At 39.4% G+C, this 17670-nt stretch overlaps 1 non-coding gene across 1 annotated transcript; it reads right to left on the reverse strand.

The window, feature by feature from the left end:
* Window positions 1-17052: 17052 nt before the first annotated feature.
* trnak-cuu (transfer RNA lysine (anticodon CUU)) lies at window positions 17053-17125 on the reverse strand. The gene has a single exon. It is a non-coding gene; the product is annotated as a tRNA-Lys (tRNA).
* Between the last annotated feature and the right edge of the window lie 545 nt (window positions 17126-17670).

The raw sequence follows: 17670 nt of genomic DNA on the forward strand, positions 1-17670 counted from the left end.
AACCCTGCATAGTTCTGCTTTAATGAACTCACTGCAGCAAACACAGACATAGACAAACAGATAAACTTCTTTAGACACAGAAAAGTCCATTTCCACAGTATTGCGCTTGATGTAGCGGTAAACTGATCAAATCTTATGTCTGCTGGCACCAGCGACTACAGTCAAAGTGTTTATCTTGTTCTGTTTTTCACTCTCTCGGCACTAAATCCTTGTCCACTCTTTATGTTTGCTTCCCCCTCGTTTCATTTAATTCCACTCGGTTTCATCCTGTGCTCTGTGGAAGTTTACCGTAACTTCAGACTGCAATCAAAACGAAATCTCTCCTGATAAAAAGCGCTGTGTAAATAAACGCCGAGCAAAGGCACGAAGCCAGCTTTGGGGTCCCCGAAACGATCTTCCTCCATCTGCTTCCATCTCTTCTGCTTCACCCAGTAGCAGTTTGTCTCAGAGAGACACGGAGCTGGAGCTGCAGAGGCATGAAGCGCCCGCAGCTCAGCGCCATAGTCTGGCTCCATAAAAATATGCTGCACATAAAAACACCCATCTTTACAAATCAAGTAATCCAAAGTGCAACGTAGCAAACGACATCCCATAACTGCAGAGCTGTGGCATTTTATTATGCCAAATGTGGCAAGATTTCCATTTCAGCTTTCAGCTTTTTTGTTGATAGTGAAGGGCAGGTGGAGGATAATAATAATTCCCCTTATCACTGCCATTTGGAGGCTTTTGGGCAAGTCGCTAATAATGGAGTAAACACAGAAACGCTTTTCCACCGGCGACAAGTGGCTCCATTTTTGCATTTGGAAAGAGGAAACACTTAATCTATAACAGGGCCGTCTCGTCGAGTTGCAGAGAGGAAGAGCGCGAAGCGGACTGTACTGAAACACAGCAGACATGAGAACTTGAATCCACCGTGACGATGATCACAGATGATCACTGCCTGTCTGTCTTTGTGTCATGTGTGAATATATTTGACACATTATTTTTTTATGAAAGTGATTCATATCCACACGCAGTGGTTGAGACCTCCTGCCCAAAAAACATTTTTCCCCCCGCTGTCCAGGGAATTGAATCCCACCGATTTGTTTTTCACAACTCAGATATTAAGGTCTACATGTCATGTGACTATGGTCCCGGCACGGCACGGCACGGCACAGCACGGCACAGTTTAGATTGCATTTCAACGTGGGCGGAGTCATCCCTGCACAGCTGCATGAAACTGCGGTGTCTTTGTTTTACATGTGACACACACACACACAAACAAGTGACTTGGTTAGCAGTTGTTTTCAGTGTGACTGAATCACTCGAATTCAGTTTGAAATGTACTTCCTCCATGACCGGAGCACAGACTCCTCCTGAGATTTTAGACATTTCCATGACAATTGGTGGAGATTAATCCATGTTTTTAGGATTGTTAAGTCTTTTTAAATGACACTGTTCGGCTTGGCTCTTGTGTCGGACGTCTCTTCCTCTGACCAATCAGTGGCCGGCAGTCTGGCGACGTCATAGTGCGATGACGGCTCGGGCTCCGATCCACAAAAATGCAGTGATCCCATGGCGTGAATGACTTGAATGGTGCTGTGCAAAAGTTCACAGTTGGTGTGAACGCAACAGAAGAAACATGAGCGCGATGTCCGACACAAGAATCAAACCTTTTTTGAAAGGTCCACCCCGAAGTTTGTACCTTATCAAACTACCAGTTTAAGTAGAATTCCATACCCTTAAAGTTGTACTTTACCTCTTTTTTATCAATTAGCAATATTTATCCACACAACTACCAACTTTGACCAATAATTTGCTTGAATAAAAGCTAATTCAACTGGAAATAACTTTGCAAAAATACATTTCTCCTTTTAATACGTGTTTTTACTCACTGTTTGAGTCTGAAACAGAGTCAGAGACAAGGGACATCACAGCTTAACGAGGGTGAGAGGGCGATGCTGGTTGAGGGATTGTGAGAGTGGGCTCAGAGAAGATTGTTTTACGTAAAACAGTTTTACTTTGTGATTCCATGGCAGCTACAACTACTAATGAACAGTAACAACTCAAACTGTAGTGCTGGAGAGAGGGTTTGATGAAGAGAGATAGTGTTGTTAGTCAGAACAAAGTAAAGCAGAGATATAAAAAACATATATATGTATTAAGGTTTGATCTCTGCCAATCTGTTGCTGTGCTGTGTGCAAAAATAGACCCCCCCCCTTCTTTAAAAAAAAAAACCACACAGACACAAACAATGAGCCGTTCTCAGAAAGGAACATATTGACATGGCTCCCTTCAAAAAGCCAGAAATCCCATCATGACTGCTCCTTTTGCATAAGTCACATAAGTGGTTCTCAATTATTTTCTGTCATGCCGCCCCTAGAGGACAGAAATCTGTGCACGTCCCCTCTGAATTGAAATACTATAACCTGATAATATTTATTTAATTATCTGTATAAACCCCCTCACTTTCCCAGGACACATTTCTCGAAAAATGTCTCCAAAAGTTGTCATAAAGACACACAAAAGAAGCTGAAAGGAGACTCACACACTTAAAAATGAACATGAAAAGACTTGGAGATTAAAAAGAACTGCTGCCACCTACTGGTCGTCAGGAGTGTCATTTCAGCACATACTGCAATATGATCTCAGCATGATTCTCTCTTCTTCTTTGGTCTTTTGTGGCGGTTGCCGTCTGTAAAGTTGCATTACTGCGTCCTTTTTCTGCTCCTTCAGAGCAAAATTATAACCCAAAAAATGTTCATGTTGTTTTCTTTATGACCAGCAGAGGTCGTGGTTTTCCCTCCTTCACTGGGCAGCTGCTGCAATCTGGCAGTTCTGTAAACTGAGGGTCATCTTGTGAACAGGCCCTTGGTTTTTATGGCACTGACTGAAAGACGTGGTCTGTTCATGTCAGGTTTCACTCGGTTTTACACAACCCACTCAGTTTATTAGGAACACCCAGGTCAAACCAGGCATGAGGCAGCAAATGCTGCAATAAACATGGTTTTGTAGCACCTTTCAAAGCTCCTTTGTTTATATAACAAAAGAGAAAAACATAGAATTGTGATAAATGTGACAAAAAGGTTCAGGCCCACCAAATGTTTGAAAATACACCAAAAAAACAAGTGGGTTTTAAGATTGTAGGTATTTCTTAGTGTAGGTCGCACAGGACCACTGTCAACATAACAATGCTGGTTCTCTGTTTGACTTATTTCTTAACAGAGGATCATTTCCAAGTGTGCGCGACATGACGTGACCACTTCTGGTGTTTAGAGTTTTTTTTTTATTGTTAAACAAGAACAATATCTCTTTGAAGTTTCGCTCATGTTTAGTTATATATTCACTGACAGTGTATAATAACAGGACATCAACTAAAATGGACTATGATTGGAGTTTAAATCATTGTTGAAAATATTAAGTATAATCTAAATTTACAAGGTGTGAAGTCCAGTTTTTACTTATTTTGATATGATAGTAACAGACATACACTGCCCATATGGATTATTAATGTACTTAGTATTATTATAGATTATTCTGCCTCTATTTGGTACATGGACAGAAACAATGTGGCATTATTTTCCTTCATCTGAAAAAAGGCTCTGTCAAAATCCTAACCTGACTGAGGGAGCATTTGTGTGTATACAGCAGCAGTGCAGGGGTGGGCGGAGACAAGAAACATCCAACAACCACTTCACTTTACTAGCACAGTATCGCTGTTGCCTCCATCTGTCTTACATCACTTCCTGTGTGCAGCGCTGTAATGACGCCGCGCAACACGAGTTCTAAACAACGCTTTACTTGTGGTTTGAATCTAAAAGACATTTGTTTTATATTCAAAAAGTTACATTTATTTTGTTGTCTTTGAGTGTCCCTCCCTTTTGTCTGATGGAAAAAAAGGCGAATCGAAATAAAAAAGAATTTGAAAAGTTACACCCTACAGTTTTAACTGTGTGTATTGATCCAGCCGCAAATTAACTTTTCTTAAAAACACAACATCCACAGATGTCCGGTGTTACATAAACTGCAATTGATCAGCAACCATTAGCCACAGATGTCCTCATCATCATCATCATCATCATCATCATCATCCTCCTCCTCATCCTTATCATCTCGTCTCAGTTTGTCATCTTACTTTTTCCACCATCACATTATCTCCAGTGCAGGATTCATGCCAACAGCTTTGATTTGTTCCAAGCACAATAAGTTGCCACTGCAGTGTGAACTAAACCACAACAGCATGTGTGAGCGTTTAAGTGTGTGTCGTCCTGCAGGAGGGTGCGGAGGTCACGGCTCGCTGACGGAGACTGGAGCACAGCGTCTTGGTACAGTAACATGGGACAGATGTAGCCGATTAACGCTGCAGCCAAAATGTGCGGCGTTGCACAACCCCCCGAATCCGAGCTGGACTCGATATTCAGTAGCATCGGGGAGTTGGAATTTGAAACGGAGACAAATTACAGTGTCATTTTGATCAATTTAACATCTACTAACTCCCGAAACATTAATGTGGCCTCTTGCGTCACACTTTGACAAATCTGCGCGTCTCAAGTTTTCTAATACCAATGCGTCAAGATGCCGTAAAAACACTATTTTACATTATTTTCAGTGGACCTCCCGCACATTTACATGTCCTGTTTGCACCCAGTCACTTCAATAAGAGGAAATAAATCACTTACAGATGCAGAGGCACCAGCTCAACCAAGTTTTAGTTGTTGTTGTTGTTTTGTTTTTTTTAAAAGCACAATTTGTGATCTAAATATTCACACAAAACTAAGTATTATGAATCTGAGCTGCTATCTTTCTTTGAAAATATGATGAAATACATCACAGCAGACACTAGTAAGTGTAGCTAAACTGAGTAAAGCTCTGATTTGATGAGAGCCAACATTCAACCTTCAAAGTAAAATATTTAGGATTGGATTTGGATTTCTTTTGGTAGTGAATTCTATTCTCTTCCAAAATAAAAAGCAAATGAAATGTAACTCCTCTTTGGATACATCTGAAGAGAGATTCTGGAGCAACATGGCTGACACATTGAAACAATTATTTATGAAAATTGTTTTAATGTGTCAATAATTTTGCTCCATGAAGTTGTCAAATAGGACAATAACAATGGCTGCTTGTCATTATTAGGCTTATATTTCACTCACATTTGATGGCAACAAAGTCCTGGGTATTGGCTGGAATGCTAGTTTTTCATTATTATTATTATTTTTTTATTTCAGTGACAAATGGAAATGTCAACATGAAATTTTGATTTTTTTTTTTTTTCCCTCTCTCTGAATTGAAATAATCAGTCCGACCCTTGGGGCCCATTCAGGTGGTCTGGTCTGGTCTGGTCTGGTCTTGGCTGTTTCCTCTGCAGCAGCAACCATCTGGTATGTGGTCACTGTGTTACTATGTTAATGATGGTAGACACTGATTGAAGAAGCTACCGGGCAAGTACGTACAAATGACACAAATCCTGTGTATTTGACGCAGCAGGTAGAGCGGGAAGATTTTAAGTTGGCACATAAAGAGTCCGGAACTCTAAAGCCATGTGTGCTCGCTGGCACACACTGGGACTGTCGTAGTTGCACTTAAGATAACTCTAACTAAGGCTTTTTTTTTATATATATAATTTATCATCGTTAACCCACCGAGCGTATCACAGACGACGCGTTTGCATTACCGTAATTACACGGCGGTTTGTGCTATTGGTAAAATTCCAACGGTTTCTGAAAGCTAAGAAGTTGCACTTCAAAGTCAAACATGTGGTTATTACGGTCGTTTCACAACTCAAAACTTACATTTCAAATTTAAGAGCCAAAATCTGGTGTTTTTCTCAATAAAACTTTTTGATCTTCTTCATTTTAGTTAAGTTAATACACTACTTTGACATGGAAATTTGAAATAACTGACAGATATTGAAGATTAAATGGGCAAAAGCACTTACTCACAGGACATTTTCTGGCACTTTTTATGTTTAAAACAAGCAAAAAAAAGTTCAGACGGACATTTTGAGGCTTTGGTGTTAAAGGGTTAAAGGGTTAAAACCAAAATTACGGACATTTACCCCAAATATCAGCCTAACACAGTTGAAGGCAGGTTATTTTCAAAAGTTAAAGTTTCTTTAATTTACTCTTGAATAGGAAATGCTTTCATTTTACCAATAGAGCAAATGTTGACAGTGACACTCTGGCACTGAACATGTTTTAAAAGTAAGAAACAAACAAAGTTATGATTTCTTGTAAATTCATGTGGAAATACTCTATGACGGAAAACTAATAATTACAAATTAAAGCTAAAACCCTTGGATTGCCCCCTGGTGGCCTGCAGGCTGCTTTACGTCAGCAGATGAATGAATGTATCTAATAGGTTGTTGGTTTAGTGCTACAAACATTGGGTCAGAGGTCATGATTGTCATGCCTGAGACTAACTGATTGGTGATATTGGGTATATTGAGCTGGCTCCACAAATAAAATAAAATAAAATAAAATAAAATATTAAAGGCTGTCATTATTACTACCATTTCTATTTATCTTGCATCATCCTCTGAGGTAGTTTGAAACTGCAACGAGAGCTTGGAAATCACCCAAGCAGAATAATGTCAGTTTGTAATCAGCCCATGCTCTGTGGTCACTTGTTTCTGGGTGAATATAATTACAAATCAATATTTCCTCTGTTCTTCTTAAACCACCCTGGTGTTAAAAAAATGCCTCGACCTCAGCAGAGCTGCAGTACCGAGGGACGGCTCGGGCCTGAGTGCCACATGAGTGCAGTTGTATACTTTGGGAGCAATTCAAGTGGTTTCAGTGCGGTTAGACATCCCAGTTGCAATGTGTTCAGTGCACTTTGACCCTCCAGCTGGACTGAAAGCTTTTAAGGATGAAATGCCTTGATATTCCACTGTCATAAGCTCCTCCAGACATTTGGAAACGTACGCGTTTGATAATAATTTGCAGTCTCGGTGCAAATAAACGCCCTCGCCGCTCAGTATCTTCCTCTTGACCATGTGCATAGGAATCACAGGTTTCCTCTGCATAGTGTAACCCCGGCAAACTTGATTACCTCTACTTAATGACATGCCCCGAGCCCTGCTGTTGATGTGGCATCAAAGAAAATAACCAGGGTGCGATTGCCAAGACTGGGGCTCTCATTAAAGCCACTGTGCCAAGCCATTAGCTAAGAAGCAGCATGTGGAAGTACTCAGGCTGTGTTAGGGAGACTGCTGTGAAGATCACCTACTGACTGTGCTGGAGAGCTGCAATTACTACGTAACAGATAATCTCTCGTGGGAGCTCAGATTTATTCGATGTGACTTTTCCTCGTGGTGTTTGTGTGTTAAATCCCAAGTTTCCTGATTATCTCAAGTCAGAGATGTGACAGGACTGTAGAGCACACATCCATCATATGGTAACACACAGTTCCTTCCATTTGAATCCCAACAACCGCAACACTGGGCGTATTGTTGACACTCAGACAGGAAGTAGCAGTCAGGGACTTTATAGTTGAAACAGAAGTGATACATACAGTATTTTATAAGTCCAACAAAAGTTCTGCCTCAATTTTGTGCTGGACGACATCAGGATGTCAACATCTGTAACACTTCTTGACGGCACTTTGCACAGTTGTGATGCTGTCTTAGTCTTGTTAAAAGATTATGTTATTATGTTTAATCCCAGGTTTAAATTGGATTTTCTTCAGAGGGAATGTTTTTAATCAGCATTCATTCAAATGACTCAGCACCAGAGGGAGTGTAAGACCTGAGTGAGCATGCTAATTTCTTCTTTGTTTGCTTGATTTTTTTTGCCAGCGCTGCCATATCCAGTGCAACTGCGTGACGCACATCCATCTTATAGCCATTAGAGGTGATTCTTATACTCATATAATAAATCAATTACAATTCAACAAATTACATATATTTTTTTTTAACCATTTAAATCTCTGCATTTGTATTTGAATTCTTTGGGTGTCATAGTACAGAAAAATGTCAAAAATTCAGACCTGCCTAAATAAAAGCACTTTCAGGATGAAAGTATCTCTTTGGAATGATGCAGCTGCAGCTCTAAACTTCTATCAAATCAGTACAATATGTGAACATCATCTCTGCAAAGGTTGACTTTGATCAAGTGAAGCCAAACCAAATAAGAGAGGTTTTAGTACAGAAAGTACAGACGAGGTCTCATTTGGCACCATCTGTGTCATTTGTATTTTCCCATGTATAAAAGTAATGATTTCATTTCATTTTTTATCACTATTAGTGTTCAATAAAACAGTTCATGGCTTTGTTTGAAAGTTCAACTAGACGTCTATATATTCCACATTCCAAAAACGAACACAAGGTGGCAGGACTCGCCAAAATGAGATTGACAGCACTGTTAGCCAATCAGAATCAGCAGAGCGCCGGCATGTGTTATGACAGACTGCTGCATAATGGAGACTGTGATGCTTCTCCCAGAATGCTCTGACTTATAGTTCTAGATCCAGAACTGTGGCGGTACAGTTTGGTATGTAGTCATTCATTAAGTTATTATTTGAGCTGTGTTTGTCAAATTTAAAATATCTTTATACAGTCTTGTAGCCCAAGACTTTCGTGTTTAGTGCAGTATTCCACAATTTTTACCCAGAGCCTCTCTGGGTTCCCCAATTGGGGGACCTTCGAGCTTAAAATAATGCTTCAGTTTTGATTGGTATAGGCGGTTTCATTCAAAAGACCTCTGCCCTTACAGTGTATTTATTGTTTTTAACTACTAAATATAAAAGCTACTTAATCTGGCAAACACTTTGCTCTGATTTCATGCCAACAGAAATTGTGGTGTTGTTTTTTCTTCTGTCTTTGTGTCCTGTGCGTCCATGACGTCACAAAAAAAAAACCACTGGGAAAAACGACCACCTTTTTTTGTGGCTTTTGATAATTCATTTTGAAAATCTGTGACAAACATATCTTGTAAAAGTTGTCTCAAATAACATATTTTGACATACAATACTTCAATCTCTCACAATAGCAGCCTTGCAGTCACAGCAAGTATATAAAATATTGTTCTAGCATTGCGAAACAACAAAATTGTATTACTACCAATTAGTTATTTCTTTAAATTAATAAGTTAATTAAAACACAGGGTGTACACTGCTTAAAATATCTGGCTATATGTGTCTTCATCTGGTTATTTGCTCTACAAATGTCCATAATGTGTCTGTATTTTTTTTTTACCTCCTCAGCATCAGTTGCATGTTGGTGGAAAAACTATAAGCTGGTTCTGGCACTATGGCGATCCAGCTGTAGAAACTCAGGCCTCAGGTTAAATGTTGAGGTCATATTTGGCAGATGCAAGTCTCTCTCATTTAAGAAATGTGTTATATGACATTCTGTGGAATTGTTGTTGTGTTCCTCTGGTAATGTTTGTTGAGTGATGTAGTGATGTAAGGCAGAAACACAGGGTCTGTTCAATTGTGCAGGTTTTTCCCTGACACAGTCATAAGATTGTATTGTTAATTGCATTAGTTTGTTTAGTTGATATGCTTAACCTTTTACATAAAGCACATGTTGTTTAAAATATCACTTTATAGCTTTTTAAAGGGTGGTGTTACATGTAGCAGTTTTGTTTTTGTGTCTGTGGAGACACGGAGTGATGCGCTTTACATCGCGACTGATGGAGGGAAGAATTGCTATGCATTTTTCACAGTTCTCTTAAATATGACCGAGGTGAAACCAATGTTGAAAGAGAATTTAAGATTAAGGAGTTAACCCCATTTCTCTGAAACATGAGTGAGGTAGTGAGATACAAATGTGGATTAATGTGGAATATGAACCTAGGGTCCATATTCCTTTCAGGAGGGTAAGTCAAGGCGAGTAGAGACACTAGCAATGTTTGGGGACAGAAGTTACATACTAGAGCTTTAGATCCTGTAAATGATGATGTTCTCAAAAGTTTGTCCACAAACCAAAATGATTCACTTTTAATGATTTCTTTGTTATCCAGAGCAAAGAAATGAAGAAAATATTCACATTTAAGAAGCCTAAACAATCGAAAATCTTGTTTTAATCATGAAAAAAGCTCCAAAAAGCGATTAATCGATTATCCAAATAGGTTGTTGATTAATTTAGTAATCGATTATTAATTGATTGATAATTTCAGCTCTAATCTGATGCAAGAGAGATATCTCAAGAGAGGAAATATCTTAAGAGAAGGATCTCAATGTTGAAATGAAATGTCCAGAGGAAAGACAAAACAAAAACTGCAAAACCTTTTTCTGTATGAGGGCACACAGGAAACGCAGTCCACTCTCTGACCTTAATTATTGAGTTCTTTAAACCATTTATGGAAACAATGATCTTTGACTATGAATACGTTTCATGAACTATTCATTGTACACTGAAGCCTTTTGTTAAACAGTACGAATATAAATAGTACAGTATGATATTGTAATGGTAGAATCTATGGGTTTTAGGTTTTCTTGAGTTAAAACTACATATAATTGGGAAAAACACTGGAAGACACTGAAGCAACAGATTTAGCATGAGAGATTAATTCTGCAGTTCGTACTTTTCCTGTCCACCTACACCTGCCCAAAATGCAACGTTTGGATCTGTACAGTAATTAAAGCTTTGCACTGCCTCCGCTCCAAACTCTCCCTGAAATGTTCTGTCTTTGGTGCCTCTAGAGCTTTCCAGCAAATTAAATCCTTAGGTTTTTTTTCCAAAATGTCAATTTTTGTAGCGATCATAAAAAACCAAACTTGCAAACATCTTAGGCTTTAAAGTTTTTTGTTTTTTTTTTCTTTTGGAAAGAATAGCTTTTTCCATCTTCTTCCAGACTTAAAGCCAAACTAAGTTAACTGGCTGCTGGCTCCAGTTTCAGATGTAACAGAAGGACATGACACTGCAATAAATCCTCTCATGTAACTTTAACTGTAGTTGCCAAAAGCAAACATTCCTTAAAAAAAAAAAAAAAAAGCAGTATCTCATGTCGTAAAGAAGATAGCAGAGTTGTGAAATACTAGTGAATAACAAAGAAAATGCTCACTACTGGAACTGAGGTAAAACAGTCTTTTCCACATGTTTATACTATTCAAACACTAATTGTGTGTTTCTGTTGGCTTTTCACTTGTAAAACTCAACAACTCATCTTGCTGTCTTTACCCCAGCACCAGTGCCAACATCTAATATAGCAAATGGAGAAATCTTCTGGGAAACCTTTTACGATGAGGGTGTTCACATTCTACAGCTCATAGTAATTCTATGTAAGATGGTAAATCTGTTCATTGTGGTTTAAGAAGTCGGTAAAACGTCACTTTAAATTTCAGGCTAATGTTGATTTATGCTTTTGGCTGGAGAACCTCCTGGTTTTTTTTCTCACATAGTTTATCATTCTCATAAATTTTATTTCTCAGCACATTGCTATTGATGACCACTCAAAGCTGCTTTGAACTTCTATTCTGTCAATCACCCACAGTTCACTCACACATCCACGTTGACCACATTGTTCAGTATCAATTTACACTGATCGGCCAAAGGGTACTTTTTACTTTAAAGGTTCTTTCTTAGTTAAAACTTCAATTCAACAGGTGGTACGCCTCAGCCAAGTCTTGGGTGAAAAGTGTATGACTCCCCTTTCCCAGCACCAAATGACTACAAGCCATAAAATGCCATTTTAAGGCATTATTTACAGTCTGGGAGAGAGTGGTGTGAGGGGGAATCCCTTAGAACCTTTTGTGATGGACGAATCAGCTCCAAGGACCCAACTAAACATTCAGATGAGCAAACAGTCATTTCAACTGTTGCTAGGCAGGAAAGAAAGAGAGAGAGAAGGGGCTAGCTCTGTGCATAGAGTCTGATTTTAGTAATTTCTGTAATTTTTGAATCCTTCTCTATAGCTGATACAAAGCTATAATACACATGTAAATGAGATAAATGAGACGTTCGCATCAGGAAGGGTATCCGCTGCAAAAATCTCCACCTAACCCTAACCCTAGCGACCCCTAGAGAGGGGGCAACCGAAAGATAATAATAATAATAATAATAATAGTAATAAAAAAAAAAACTGTTCTTGAAGTGGGCTGGTACTGTAAACTTGTTAATTTTACTATTTTGAGTACCGGCACTTCTCACAAGATTCAGGTATTCTTTAGGTTGTCCATCCAATTCATTATTATGGCCCAGAATAATCATTTCTCAGGGTGCACTACATGATGTTCACCCGTTCTTATGAGAGTCTAGTGTATGTTTATAGTGTCAAGTGTTTTAATTTGTATTGTTAAACAAGAACAATTTCAGACAGATGATCCACTGTGGCGGCACCTAAAGAAGAATATCTATTAAAAGTGTTAAAATGTTGCCACATTTGTGTCCTGGAGGACAGCATAATAATAATGTAATACTTTAGACTGAATATTTAAATGAACAGATCTCTAACATCTTCTGGTGTCTTTTATTTAGTGAAGATTTTCCTAATTGTTTTATGTTTAAATGTTTAGTAATACCGACAGACAGAATCATGTGGATAAGGGGAATACTGACAATTAATTTTTCCCACTTCACACACTCTTATAATAAATTACACTTTGGTGACTATCTCTTTAACTCTAAAGGATTCTCTGCTCTAGCTTGATGAGTAGTTGCCAAAGTTCAGCAGATGTTGCTCTAGCAGGTGATGGGGATGTTGTAGCCAGGCATCTTTTCATCGCTCTCTTCTTGTATTGACTTGAAAGGGTGTGAGTTTTAACTGAGGACGTTCAGTGGTGATTTCAGTCTTAATGGGTGTCAGCTATTGCCCCCCTTGTATGGCTTTTATGACCATGAAAACTAAAAAGTAGAAAACACATGTTGCCGCAGAACGTCAGAGGAACTGAAGGTGGTATTTTCCACCATCATCGAAAAAACATCAGATGATGTCATGGTGTTGTGTTGTGTTGTAGAGTCTGCTTATTTGACATATGTGAGTTATAAACACTAGTTTATGAAGCCAACAAGAGAACGTCCTTTGGCATTCTTAGCAAAAGTGCCTATGGAGTTGTTTGCTTTTATTTGTACTTCAGCATGTGATGTATACTATTATACGTACAACAGCTGACAGGAAATGAGTCTGTGCACACTTGCGACACACACACACACACACACACACACACACACACACACACACAGTGTGTGATTCATGCTTTTCCACAGTACAAGTAATGGTGCAATAAAAGTGGTTTACACAGTCTCCATAGCCTCATCAGATGGAAGAAAGAACAAAAAGAGGTCAAGTGTCACAGCAGTGTTAGCTGGAGCGCTGGTTACAAACCTGGGGATCAGCCCGTTTTTAATTTAATCTAATGTAAGATTTACCAAATAAATAAATAAACACATACTCCTGCAAATCATAAACTTGTGTCCTTGAGCTTGTTTGAATGTCACTCCAGTGTCACTCCACATGTTGTGGCTGAAGCAGTTGTCTCTGGTGACCAAGTGGGCCTTTCTGTGTGGTTTGCAAGCTCTCCACTTGTTAGTGTGGGTTTTCTCCAGGTACTCCAGTGTCCTCCCACATTCCAATCCATGGCGCTGGGATGGACTGGCCACCTGTCTTTCGTCCCCACCTTATGTCAGCTGGGATTGGCTCCACTCCTCTGCGAGCCTCATGGAGGATAAAGCGGTAGACAATGGATGAATGGAATCATTTATGTACAAACAAACCTCAATGCTTCAGACAGTCTGAATATCAAAGTCTCAGCTTTTGGCTCATTATTGGTGGAATATTTTGTGCCACGACAAGCACCAGAGGGCTAATACTGGGGATTCACCCTGGAGCCTGGCATTTAGTAGCGAACCTATCTATTGTCCAACTAAATCTAATTTCACTAGGTCAGTGTCTGAAGTAGGAAGAGGAGGATGATGATTACTTATTTGTAATAAATCTGCCTCCTGTGAAAAGTCTGTAGCTTACTTTGCTTGGCCTATTTACACCACTGTATTTTAACGATGGCAATAATGGTGATGCTGAATATTTTCTCAGGTGTGGTTGGTCCTCTAGACCACTGCTGTAGAGCACTTGCTGGAACTGTTGAGAGGAGATTAGCTGCCCCTGTTACCTGAACCCAGATTTGGGTAAGTGGATGGAGACAAGACATTTTGTTCCCTAGGGTGTAAAGTGTAAATTCAGATTATTTTCAACACTACGACTTTTTAACCGGTTTAACCTTCAAATGGTAGTACTGCAACCAATCCCAGTTGATATTTGGTAAGAGGTGTGGTCCAATTAGACAGGTCACAAACAATTCACACTAACATTCACACCTATAGTCAATTTAGAGTCTCTAATGAACCTCTTCTCAGTGAGCAACAATGCTAACCACTGCAGCACTTTGCTACCTTCACCTGGATGTTGTAGTTTTATATTTTAACACTAACTAAGTCAGTGGTAATCTGTATTTGGGGGAAACACTAACATTTTACCAGATTATGCAACATCACTCTGTTTTAATTTGCCCTATAGCAAAACAATGTGGAAACCAATTATGACAAAGCATCTTGGATGCTATAGTTAACAGTTACTAGATTTAGAGAAGACATAAATATCAAGACTTATTTTGGTACAAAGACAAGAATGTTGTATATGAAAAGTTTGGGTTTGAACATCGTGACCACATGCATGTGCAGCAGGGCCCCCTTGTATGTTACATGTTTACATTGGCAGAATCTCTGGTTGTACTGATGTCGACTAGATTAGTGGCTTGCCTGCATTTGAAAGGCATGCAGTCATTATACACTGAACAGTAAAGTACAAGGAGGGTTGTTCCTGTCATGAGGTTTTTGTGGAAGATTTTTTTTGTTCTCAGGATTGATTAAGGAGGAGTGATGTCAGTTATTATCATTATCGAAGTTTTGAAACAGGCTGGAAATGTCAGTATGTAAAATAAACCCTTCCAGAGCTGTGTGTATGAAATGAAAGCATGACAGGAGTCACCACGTACACTGAGCGGACACTCTGACAAATATACATAATGCCCTTTCTCACTAATGTGATCGGGTGTAGTGAGTTTAGATGTAGCTTTTTGAAACAAGCAGTTGGGTGTATTACAGGCTGCCTTCACTGGCTTATGATTAAATCTTTTCTAAGACTTAAAAACGGACTCATTTTCATGTCCAGGAAAATGTCCCTTCTGTACAGCATGTTTTAGGGCTCTATTATTGTCTTTCAGTTTTACATGGGATGTGTCCTCACTAGGCTGGTTAACCCAGCCCATCCCAGCACCACAAACAGAAAACCATTTCAGATCAAAGGCTGGTAATGAAGTCAACCGCCAACTGCAGGTCTCGCGGCACATGCGAGACGGAAAACTGCAAACGTTTACTTTCCTCAACATCAGTCAGCCGTAAATTAAATAGACTTTAAGACTGTGATTTCTTCCCATCTTGGATTCATTTGCACACACACATCTGGGCTCTTAAATGACAAAATCATCATCGACTTGTATATTCTGCCTATTGTTTCTGCACATTTTGTTTTTTTTTTATCCACTTATCGCTGTGCTGCCTTCAGGTGATGTCGGAAAAAACTAAGTCAAGAGTGAGGAAGTCAGATTTTCCATGTGAAGCAAATGCTAGTGTTAGCAGGTGTTTTTGTCTTTTGGGATTCATATATATATAAAAAAAGATTCTTCCGTCAAGTTTCACTTGGGAGTAAAGGTCACACTGCGCCCACAACTGTATATTTCAGTTTGCAAGTCTGCAGCTAAGCTCCCAGGAATACACTGGGACCACTTTATCCACAAGAGTTACTTAGGTCAGACAGTGTGGGAGGACACAGGGAATAGTTTCTCAATCTTAATGCTTGAACTTAAATGGCGGGCAGCAGCACAGACACATCTTTAGCATGGCAGACTAGCCTAAGATGAGGATGACTGACTCCCACATGAAGTGAACAAAAGATGATATAACGCTTCACAAACACATTCTATGCTGGCGTGGGAAAAAAGCCACAGGCTATTGCAGGATGTTGATAATGTAACTCGCCTGGCTTAGGCATGCTTAAAGGTGCAGTGTGTAACATTTGCAACATAAGTGTGTCGGAGTGTGTAGCATTCAGTTAGCATCAATCATTGTTCATTGTGGGCTATTGTAAAAACATGGTGCTCCAAAATGTGTTTATAATATAAATTTATTGTATCCATAATGTCTGCCAAATTCAAATAATTTCACTTAAATTTTACACACTGGGCCTTTAAGCATGCAGCATGCAGGAGGCAGGACATTCACTCATTTACATTAGCTGTAAATGATCCAGTTTCCCCTGCTACGTTCTCATATTACCTCATTTGGACATTAGGAGATTAGACTAGGGAGCTCGCAAGAGGTTTCCCAGATCGACCAGCTGACATTTACATTCTCAAATACATAACAGTCCCTCTGGTGAATGTCCAGACTTCAGTTCATATCTGAATGCAGCTTTGGTGATTTGCGCTGTAGTTGTCGGATAATTTAATCACCAGCTGAATCACACCGTTCTTATCTGTCTAAAGTAACACAATGTAGGATTTGCTCTTGGGTTCGCCACCACAGTTGGTAAACGGTATTTTTTTGTTACAACTGTGTCGTAAAATATATGACAAGGTAACATATATGCCGTAAAGTGGAATTATTTTTGTGGCACAAATTGGAAACCAGAAGTTACATAGTGCCAATGTAGGCAATGCAGAACTTCTCAGGCTTTGACAGAAGTGACATTCACCCTGGTCATCAAATGTGTCAAGGTTGAAATCCTACATTGTGTCACTTTAAACTCATCACCTTATTTAATGTAGTGTATGTCACATGCAAGTCTGCAGTGGTTTATGTTGTGAACATGTGAAATGAACACAATCATGCTGTTTCAAAAACAAATGTTATACTTTACAGTTAGAAAGTTTGAAATTTACACAGACTGCAACTGTCCTATCCACTTTACTTAAGTGTCATTGTATATCAGCAGTGACTGCACAATCTATATGCAGGAGCAGTACACGAGAAGACTTGTTATTGGCTATCTGATCCTGAGATTTTAACTCTCCACTTACAAGCTCAAATTTCTTTTGGACATTGACAGCCCGTCATCGGATGCTCTCAAAACAGATCGCCCAACGTGGGGCTCGAACCCACGACCCTGAGATTAAGAGTCTCATGCTCTACCGACTGAGCTAGCCGGGCTATGTCGAGTCAATGCTAACTGTATGAATCAATATCAGCAATGAAAACATAAATATGAATAAATATCCAACATTTATAAGCAAGAGTCTTGCCTGCAGTACTCAATGAAACAGAGTTATGGAGGGGGTGGCAACGGTGGCTCATTGGTAGAGCGAGTCATCTTTCCACTTGAAGATTGTGGGTTCGATTTGTGGGTTTGATTTACGGCTCAGCTAATTTACATGCCGACGCGTCCTAGGGCAAGACACTTAACCCCACGTTGCTCCTGATGGCTGCGCTGGTGACATGATAATGAGTGTGAATGGGTGAATGGCAAAACTGGAGTGTAAAGCAGCTTTGAGTGGTCATCAAGAATAGAAAAGCGTTCTATAAATACTCCTCAGTGACCATCACAGATCTTATTAAGACCTGTGGGTGCTCAGAAAACCATGTACAGGTGAGAGATTTGTTGCAAAGCTATGATCAGCTCAAAAAACACCACATCATTTGCCAGTATCTCCCGAAAACAGCTCCTTCCATTCTCAGATCTCACATCTCAGTTAAGT

This window comes from Solea solea, chromosome 11 (assembly GCF_958295425.1).
Source record: "Solea solea chromosome 11, fSolSol10.1, whole genome shotgun sequence".
Classification (NCBI taxonomy): Eukaryota; Metazoa; Chordata; class Actinopteri; order Pleuronectiformes; family Soleidae; genus Solea; species Solea solea.